This window comes from Pseudorca crassidens, chromosome 20 (genome assembly GCF_039906515.1).
Source record: "Pseudorca crassidens isolate mPseCra1 chromosome 20, mPseCra1.hap1, whole genome shotgun sequence".
Lineage (NCBI taxonomy): Eukaryota > Metazoa > Chordata > Mammalia > Artiodactyla > Delphinidae > Pseudorca > Pseudorca crassidens.
In genome coordinates this window covers 57,905,463-57,915,432 of record NC_090315.1, presented here as the reverse complement: position 1 = coordinate 57,915,432, position 9,970 = coordinate 57,905,463, and the positions used below count along the sequence as shown (strand labels likewise).

Below are 9,970 nucleotides of genomic sequence, written 5' to 3'. Positions count from 1 at the left end.
ACCTGCCTGGCCTCAGGCCCAGCAGACAGGCCCGGCAGGAATGCACCTGGAGGGGGCCCCACCTGCCCCGGCTCTCAGGGTTCCCCCAGCACCCAGCGCCCATGCTGTCTCCCGCCGGCTGCCCTGCTCTGCCCGCGATCCCCTGCCTCACTTTCCTCTGGTTCCGGGCAACCTCTCTGGACCCAGCGCTCTGCTGTTCACGTGAAGCAGGGATAACCGGAGCTTGCATTTCCTGAGCCCTACAGTGCGCTGGACTTATATACCAAGAGCTTATAACCCAGGAGGCTCGGGCCTTGCCAACCAGCCCAGAGCCAACAAGCGCTTCATGCCCAAGTGTCCCGCGTCCGAGAGAAGACGGTACGGGGGAGCTTTGGAGGAATGGGGGTGAGGGCGGTGAGGGTGACGGGGAGCCCCTTGGCAGTGCGAGCACTTCTGCTGAGGTGGCCTGGTCACCCAGGGAGTTGGTGGGGGAGGCCAAGGGAAGGCAGGGCAGAGACACTCCCAAGCAGAAGCCCCCCAGATCATCAGCTGGACTGCTTTGTTTGAAGAACTAAAGGAAGTTAGAAGGGTGCAGGTGAGCCAGAGGGGCTGGCCAAGGACAGGCCGTGCAGAGAAACAACGTGGACATTACCTGGGCTGCAGTGGGAGCCCCTGCCCGGCCAGCGAAGCCCCAGAGCAGTGGGCAGGCTGTGGTGGCTACTTGGCGAGAAATGGCAGTGCCCTGGGCCACGAGGCTGGCGGTTTAGGCCGGGAATAGATGGGTGCTCGGTCCCTCCTGGAGCCAGCGTCAGCACGACTCGATGACAGGTTATACTTGGGGAGTGAGCGGTGCTGTCCTGCTAAATGTGGAACCGCTGACTGACTCCCTCCAAAGGAAAAGCCAGGATCGCTGTACCTGCCGATTCCTACGGCCTAAAAACTCCCACCACGGCTGATCTGAAGCTACCAACTCGATGTGCGGAGTTGGGAGGAGACAAGCGTAGTCCCGTGAGAGCCGACCCCAGGGGTCAAGAATACCAGCCATTCTCCGGGTTTGAGCAAGGCGACGGGTGCATCTTCACAGGGCCACGGACTCTGGGGGCTTCACTGGTGGCGCAGTGGTTAAGCATCTGCCTGCCGATGCAGGGGACACGGGTTCGAGCCCTGGTCCGGGAAGATCCCACATGCCGCAGAGCAACTAGGCCCGTGCTCCACAACTACTGAGCCCGTGTGCCTAGAGCCCGTGCTCCGCAACAAGAGAAGCCACCGCAATGAGAAGCCCCCGCTCGCCGCAACGAGAGAAAGCCCGCGCGCGGCAACGAAGACCTAATGCAGCCAAAAATAAATAAATTTATAAAAGAAAAAAAGCGAATACCAGCCATTCTCCCGGTTTGAGCAATGCAACGGGTGCATCTTTGCAGGGCCGCTGACTCTGGGGCCCCCTGGACCACAGGCAGACCCCGTGAGGATCTTGCAAAGAAGCTTAGAGGTCCCACTGGCTCAGCTGAGGTGGCGGCGTGGCCCAGGGGAGGGAGGGAAAAGTGGCTCCAGCAGGAGAGCGCAGGGCCCCTTGTTCAACAGTTAGTAAGAATATCAAGATGATAGGGAACCCTCCTGCACTGCTGGTGGGAATGTAAATTGATACAGCCACTATGGAGAACAGCGTGGAGGTTCCTTAAAAAACTAAAAATAGAATTACCATATGACCCAGCCATCCCACTCCCGGGCATATATCCAGAAAGGACAAAAACTCTAATTTGAAAATATACATGCACCCCTGTGCTCACTGCAGAATTATTTACAATAGCCAAGACATGAAAGCAACCTAAGTGTCCATTGACAGATGAATGGATAAAGATGTGGCACATACACACAATGGAATATCACTCAGCCATAAGGAGAATGAAATAATGCCATTTGCAGCAACATGGATGGACCTAGAGACTATCATACTTAGTGAAGAAAGTCAGACAGAGAAAGACCAATATCATATGATATCACTTATACGTGGAATCTAAAAAATGATACAACTGAACTTATTTACAAAACAGAAACATTCACAGGCATAGAAAACAAACTTACGGTTACCAATGGGGAAAGGGGGGGAGGGATAAATTAGGAGTTTGGGATTAACAGATACACACCACTATATATAAAATAAACAGTGAGGACCTACTGTATAGCACAGGGAACTATACTCAATATCTTATAATAACATATAACAGAAAGGAATCTGAAAAAGAGAGAATCACTTTGCTGTACACCCGAAACTAGCACAACACTGGAAATCAACCATACTTCAGTTAAAAAAAAAAAAAGAAGATCAAGATGGTGAAAGCAGAGCTTAAACCCAGCGAGGGCCCTTCTGAGCCCCGAACGCCTGTGAAGCGGCCCTCGTCCCATTTAGAGGTGCAGGAGTGGGGGCCTGCCAGCCAGTCGTTTTCAGGGTAAGAGATGCCTCCCAGCAAAAGAATTTACCAGCAGTGTGGCCCTGAGCTCCTTCTCGCATCCATTCACGCCATGATCAGGTTCGGAGCTCCCGCCAGACACCAAGCGCCGCAGAGGCCCCGAGACTGGAGGCTGGTCCTGACTCTGGCCTTGGACGGGCCCCCCGCACCCAAGGTCTCCATGGGCCCTCCTCACCAGGCCTCCCAACGCTCACCAGCCTGGAGCTCGTGGCGGGCTTCCCCCTGGCACACTCAGGTGCCTGGGACTGGATGGCTGAACACATTGATCCCCAGGAGGGGGTCCCCAGAGCAAGGGGGCATGACGTCCTGTCACTTCCCCACCATGCACAACCCCCCGTCTGTCCATTGCCGAGGGCCTCCCCATCTCTCGCCTGCATTGTCCTGCAATGCAGTAACCTGCATTGTCCCCGTGAGTTCTATGCAGTGGGTGTAACTTCTAACTTACACACAGTGCAGTGCACGCTTAAGTTTGCAGATGTGCACGCCCACGTGGCCACCACGCAGGCCACCATGCAGGACACGCGCGGCCCCCTGGAATGCCCCCTCCTCTGACTCCGGTCCCCACACATTAGTGTTGTCGGCTCTCCATCTTGCCACCAACGGCATCGCACGGAATGTTCTCTCATGTCTGGATCTCTGGCCCTGGGTCCACTCACGCCGGTGCGTGGGTCGTGGGTCCCTGCGCTTAACCGCTGGGCAGAGCCTCACCGTCTGCATCCTCCACAGCTTGTGTGTCTGTTTCCTGGACATTTGGTTGTTTCTAGCTTTTGCTCTGATGGTTCCAGAGCGAGCCTTTGCGGGGACACTGGCTTTCGTTTATTGGGGTGAATGCATGGAAGCGGAAACGCCGGGTCACAGGGAAGGCGAGTGTGTGAGGTTACCAGACACTGCACGTGGCTCTCCAGAGGGACGCACCACCTTGGCCGGGTCCCTGCGGCCGCCGCCCGGCTGGCCCCCGCCCCCCGACACCAGCCAACTTCCTGCACGGGAAGCTTGCTTTGCAGCCAGCCCCTGCCTTGGTGCGGTGTGTGGGGGGGGTGCTGGGCAGGGGTGGAGAAGTTCCAACTCGGCGGCATCGCCCGGCCCTCCACCACCGGCCCTGTTTATCTCCCCAGCCGAATATCTCCGGCTCTGTCCCACCTTGAACCTCACATTCCAGCCGTATCGAAGGCCCACAGTTCCCTGCACACACGTCATTTCTGTCCTTCTGCGTGGACTGTCTTTTCCGCTGGGAGCACACGTCCCTCCGTCGCCCTCCTGCAGGCGGCCGCCTCGTCTTCTCAGATCTAACCAGAGCATCGTGGCGACCTGCCGACGTCTCCCGGGCCCTGACCCGCATCCTTCGGCCCACTTCCACCTGCCCGCTCGAAGCCACCTTGGCCGGGGCTCTTCTGAGCACACCGGGTTTGCACCGCGGGAGGGATGCCACACAGTCAGGGCAGCCCCTTCCTCCCAGCTACGTCCTCAGAGCCCAGCAGGATGCCCGGCACACAGGAGGCCTCGGTAAATGTGCAGTAAATGCTCAGCTCCGTACAGTGAAGCCCACACTGTACTTTAAGTACTGTACTCCGCACAGTGAAGCCCAAAGTGTGCACCCCCGTGTGACCCCCACTCAGGGCAAGACATGGAACACGCCCAGCTCTCTGTCCGACTTTTGGCCCCTGAGGTTAGTGGTGCCTGTTCTTGAACTTCACATCAAAGGAACCACACAGAATGTTCTTTCTCACGTTTGCCGTCCTTTGCTCGCTCCGGACTCCGGACTTAGAGGCACATTCCTTGGCCCTGAATCCTGCTGCCTCGGTGGCCGGCGACCTTGGCAGCCCCTGCCTGATTGATTTCCTCCCTCTTCCAAGATTTCTCTTCCCCTTCCATCCTCAGCCCGGGTCGGGGCTTTGTCAGCAAGTCCCTGCTTTCTAAGCGGGAGAGGAGTTTTCTTCCTGTTATCAGCAAGTTATCTTTGAAATTCAGGGACTCAAGCTGTGCCACTGCCCTGGTCCTACGCGCATGGGGTTCCTGGGCAACCGTCCCTGTTTCCTGTGCCTCACTGCAGCCCCTCTTTGCAACGAGCTGGTGGTTTAATCACTGTAAGCTCTGGCCCGTGCACATCACCTTGGTCCACCTGGCCACACTTCTGAGCTGAATTCTCCAAGTGGGGTCCCAGAGCAGGAAATGCTCAGCTTCGTACAGTAAAGCCCACATCAGCACCAACCACCTGCGAACTCAGAGATGCAAGTTCTCAGGCTCCAGTCCAGACTCACTCTCTGGGTCACTCACTGCTTCTTTCTTTTACTCTCATATTCACAGCACCTCTGGCCCCAGATGTGTGGGTGTCTGCCCTCAGCGACTGAGTCTCAGACCCCAGCTGGGTGTCCTACAATTCAATTCTGCCACCAACCAGAGATGGAACAGACCCAAGTTAGGGGCGCAGTCCCTGCTGCCCCACTTAGACTCCAGGCACAAGCCGTGGGTTCCCAGGCCACCCACGCTTCTGTCCGCCTTGGCCACAAATCAGAGGTTCCCACGACGCCCTCCCTGGTTTCACTAATTTGCTAGAGGGAACCCGGGAAGACAGTTTACTTACTATTGTTGATTTATTACAAAGGACATTTGAACGGATACACATGAACAGGCAGATGAAGAGACAGACGGGAAGTCTGGAAGGATCCTGAGCACAGGAGTTCCTGTCCCCTGTGGAGCTGGCGTGCGTCACCCTCCCGGCATGGGGACACATTCACTGACCTGGCAGCTCTCCAAACCCCATACTTTAGGGATTGTTATGGAGGCTTCATCGCGGAGGCACGATCGATTGTTAACTGACTCCCCGGCCCCTCTCCCCTCCCTGGACGATGACGGTGGGGCTGAAAGCTCCAAGCTTCCCATCGTGGTCCTGGTGACCAGCCCCCTCCTGAAGCCGTCCCTGAGGCCACCCAGGGTCACCTCATTAGAACAAAAGATGCTCCCCTCACCCAGGAAATTCCAAGGGATTTGGAAGTCCTGCGTCCAGAAGTGGGGGTCAGAGATCAACCGTTAGTATAAAACATGCTCCTAGCATTTCATCATGTAGGAAATGACAAAGGCTTTAGGAGCTCTGGCCGGGAAGCAGGGATGAGGAGCAAAATACGTATGTCTTATTATATCACAATATCGTGCTCACTGAATCAGAAACTTGCGGGGGCTTGGCAACTGTGTTCCCACAAACCCTCCGGGGGTTCTGATGCAGCTCAAGTGTGAGAACCCCTGACTCCTGGCTTGTGAACACGTTGGTGATGAATCAATCAAAATGGGAACACAAATTCCCTGGATTAGAAGCATGTTATCATGACTCTAGAAATTGCAAAGAGGTTCTGGAGCTCAGGGCTGACGTGGTCTGCTCCGTCGTCAGAGCACCAGCCCGAGCCTCCTTGGTCACAGACGCCTGCCCCACACGGAGGGTGATGCGGACCACAAGGTGTCTTTTGTCTCCCCGAGAGCAGGCGCCTGGCGTGCCAATTATCTTCCACTGGCTTCTCCCAGATCCATGCTCTCCCTTCTCTGTCCTGCTGTGAGCCCCGGGAGGCTGAGGCCCTAGCCAGCTGCCTCTGGTTGGATTTGATCAAAGGGAGAGGCAGGCAGGAGGCAGGAGGTCAGAGGGCAGGAGGAGGGAGCATTCAGGGCAGACGTTGCACAACCAGCTACAGGGGGTGAACCGGCCCCACCTGGCAGCGTCTGCCAACTTCTGTGGTGTAAAGCTCCCACCACGGTCAATTTCAAGCTACCCCCATGGCAGGTCTGCCCGCAGAGCTGGGGAGAGACGTGCAGGAGTATTTCCAGATGCGTCCCTGTAGGGAACCTCACGACCACAGCTCGCAGCGAAATGGAGCAAAGTCATTAGGGAGCGATGAATTTTGAGTAGGTGTTATCTTTGCTTTGAGTATAATGTATTAATTGTAAGTTCATATAATTTAATTCTCAGTAACGGGAGTGCTTAACAACTGGTTCCCAGAATTTCTGAAGGCTTGACAGTCGGCCTGGCGGGCAGGCCACTGGGCCGGGAGACACTTCCTCAGCCGGCCTGTCTGGAGCGCCCTCTGTGGCCTGGCTCCAGCCCTGTGATCCCTCCTCGTGGTCTGGCTTTCTCCCGGCTCCAGAGATGCTCTCTCCCCCTGCCTCTTTAGCCCGGGGAGAACTCAGTGTCTCTCCTTGTGCCCTGGCTGGGTGGCCCAGAGGTGGGGTCCTGGGGGTGGGAGACAATGAAGCAGAAGCCCATCCCTGCCTGAACCCCGGCTCACTTCCATTTCTGTCAGTTATCAACGTTCTGCATAGGATGTCAGTGGAGGAAATGATTCTGAGACCAGAGGCCAGAAACCCGGGGTGAGGGTGGTCGGGGGGCGGGGGGTCCGGTGAGCTTCTGGAGGACAGAAAGGCACTCAGCACAAGTGCTCGCATCCCTCGGGCATCGCGGGTGGGCGCGGCGGCGGGAACCCTCTCGGGAAGTGCTGTGGCCGCATCTGTCATGATGACAGCACACATGGCCTTGACCTGGCAATGCCTCGGGAGGTATTTGTCTTAGAGGCAGCCTCGCACCTGTGTGAAATGATGTTTGCCTTGAGTTATCCACTACAGCATTGTTTAGAAGAAAACGGGACACGGCCCAAGTGCCGATGGTCAAGAGACTCGTTAAGTAGGTTCTGGCACATTCTTACAGTAGAGTATGCTGCAGCCGTTCTTTTGGGGATGACACAAAAGGTTCTCCATGACTGCAAGTGAAAACAGGGCATCAGGATGGTGGGTAGACTTTGCCTCCATTTGTGCAGGAAAAGAAGGCAGGTAGGGAGGGGGATGGGAGGGGGAGGGGGAGGGGAGGGGGAGGGGATGGGAAGGGGAGGGGATGGGAGGGGGAGGGGATGGGAGGAGGGAGGGGATGGGAGGGGGAGGGGATGGGAGGAGGGAGGGGATGGGAGGGGGAGGGGATGGGAGGGGGAGGGGGATGGGAGGGGAGGGGATGGGAGGAGGGAGGGGGATGGGAGGGGGAGGGGATGGGAGGGGGATGGGAGGGGGAGGGGGATGGGGGGATGGGAGGGGATGGGAGGAGGGAGGGGGATGGGAGGAGAGAGTGGCAAGAGGGGAAGGACGGGTCTGCTGCCTGGGGGGGCACGCCAGCACCTGCAGCAGGCGTGTGAGTGGGGACCTGCCTGGCTGGGGACTGATTTCTCACCATAAACCCACTGGCACTTGCTGGATGCCGAGCCAGTTTCCTGTACTATCTGGTCAATAAATAGATACAATTCAAACAGGACTGAATACGGGCTCCCGAAACTTAACAGATGCCTCTTCCTGTTCGTTCTCAACTCGGCCTCACCACCCTGGACCCCTGAACTCGAGTTAGGCCGGCCCCCCGACCCCCTGCTGGCTGAGCAGGGTGGGGGCACCCAGCCGAGGCCCTCCAGGAGCCCCGGCTTGGCAGGAGGGACCCTGCGGCGGTGACTTCTCTCTCCTGCAAGGGCTTCATGTCCACCCTGCCCTAACCCTCCGCTCAGCTCCGTGGGCGGAGCGTGGCTGCGCCCGCCTGAGAAGAGGGACGCGAGAGCTGGGTACAGAGTGATGCGCCCACAGCCATGCCCAGGATTCGGGCGGGGAGGGGTGGGGACCATATCTGCCTCGTACACCCTGCAGCATCTGCGCCTGGCTCAGGGTAGGCTGGCAACGTCTCTGATTGACTGACCGCTGGACAAGGACCCAGCTGCTCTCGGCTGAAGCGGTCCTTCCAGTGAAGGCAGGCTGATTCAGGCGTTTTGGCCTTCCTTTCTTGGAGGGAGGGTGGTTTCCACCCGGACGCATCTGATGCCCAGGTGTAGGGGCATGGCTTTACAGCAGCATTTCCCAAACTCACTGGCCACGCACCCTTTCTTCAAGGTGCGTTTTGCAGAACTAGTGTTCCCTGGAACACACTTTGGGAACCCTGGGTTAGATGGTTATATAAATAACCACTGTCACCCTTAGAGGCCTGGGCGCTGGGGTTTTAAAAGATTCCCCAGGTGATTCTCACGTGCAGCCAGGGTTGAGGATCACCGCTCCAGAGCTAGGTTCAGTGGGTGGGGCCAGAGGATGGTCCTTTGTACTGCGATCCCGGGTCACATCAATAAGGGCATCACCTACAGAACGCGGGAGGTGGCGGTCCTGCTTGATTCAGCACTGATCAGTAATCAACGGGAAGGGAAAGGCTCTCTGAGGAAGTGATGTTCCCACTAAGACCGGAAGGATAGGTGAGGAGCCTCCAGGCAGAGGGGACAGCACTGATGGACACCCTGGGGCTGGGACGGCCTGGTGAGCGTGAGGGTGACAGTGGGACCAAGGGTGCCGAGTGCTGGGGGGGGAGAGAGGGGGTGTTGGGGAGGAGGGTGGAGGCCCAACTACACAGAGCTCTGAGAGGCAGTGTGCTGAGGAACTTGCCTCAGGGGTGCTTCCGAGCTGTGTGGCCTGGGCCAAGTGACTCAACCACTCTGGATCTCAGTTTCCCCACAGGTAACAGGAGGATAAAAACAGCACAGGTTTGCGAATGGCCGTGAACCCTGAGAACTGCTCCCGGCTCATGGGGAGCCCTGCAGAAAGGCTGGCCTCCGCCACCGCCCAGGAGGCAGAGCCAGCCTAGAAACAAGGCCACGGGGTGGGGGGGTATCTGGGGTTCTGGGTCTTCTCCATCCCGACTGCCCCCTCCCGCCTCTCCCTGCGTACACACCCCCATGTGGAAGTGTCTGCGCTGGCAGGGGCGCGGGGTCTGGATCCCTTCCAGGCCCCCCACGGGGAGCTTCTGTGTCTCTAATGCTGTGACCACATTCTTGGAGAGGAGGATTGGCACCCCGCCCACCCCTGCAGGCAGGGAAGCGGCTTCCAGGCGGTTGGGGACAAGGCATCCCTTCCTGCGATCCTCCTGGTTCTGGCCGGGACTGGGTGGGGCAGGGCCCTGGGCGGGGGCCTGACTCTGTGCCCCAGCCCTCCGGCCCCCGGCAGGCAGCGACTGGCAGAGGGAAGATGCAGCCAGGTGGAGAAGGGGGGACTCAAGAGGCAGGACCTGCCTGGCCACCTCGGCTCCCCGCACTGGGAAGCCCGCCCTGCCCGGGTGCCAGAGCCGGTTCTCCCTCTTCCCCGCCGACCCCCTCCCCCTCCCCCCCTCCCCAGAGCTGCTCTTCCTTCCTTCCAGCTGCTCAGAGGCAACCTTTACACCCCGACTCAATCAGCAGATCCCACCCACTGTACCTGCAAATGTATTTGGACTTTGACCACTTGACACCACCCCAGCTGCTGCCACATCTCTGCCCTGTGTTGCTGCAGAGCCTTCTAACTAAACCGGCCCAGCCTCCACGCAGCAGCTAGGACAGTCGCATCAAACAAAGCTGGGGGGGGGAGGGGGGAGGGAAGGGGGGAGAGGGAGCGAGGAGAGGGAGGGGGCCCTAGCCTTGCAACGACTTCCCTCTCACCTGGGGTGTAAACCAGTCCTTTGCGACCTGGCATCACCCGTCTGATCTCCTCTCCCGCCTCTCTGCCTT

The 9,970-nt window shown here is 58.2% G+C and overlaps 1 protein-coding gene across 3 annotated transcripts in view; it reads right to left on the bottom strand.

Moving 5' to 3' along the window:
- OSGIN1 (oxidative stress induced growth inhibitor 1) overlaps positions 1 to 9,970 on the bottom strand; it is a 53,606-nt gene that overhangs the window by 19,764 nt on the left and 23,872 nt on the right. The window lies entirely within an intron of this gene.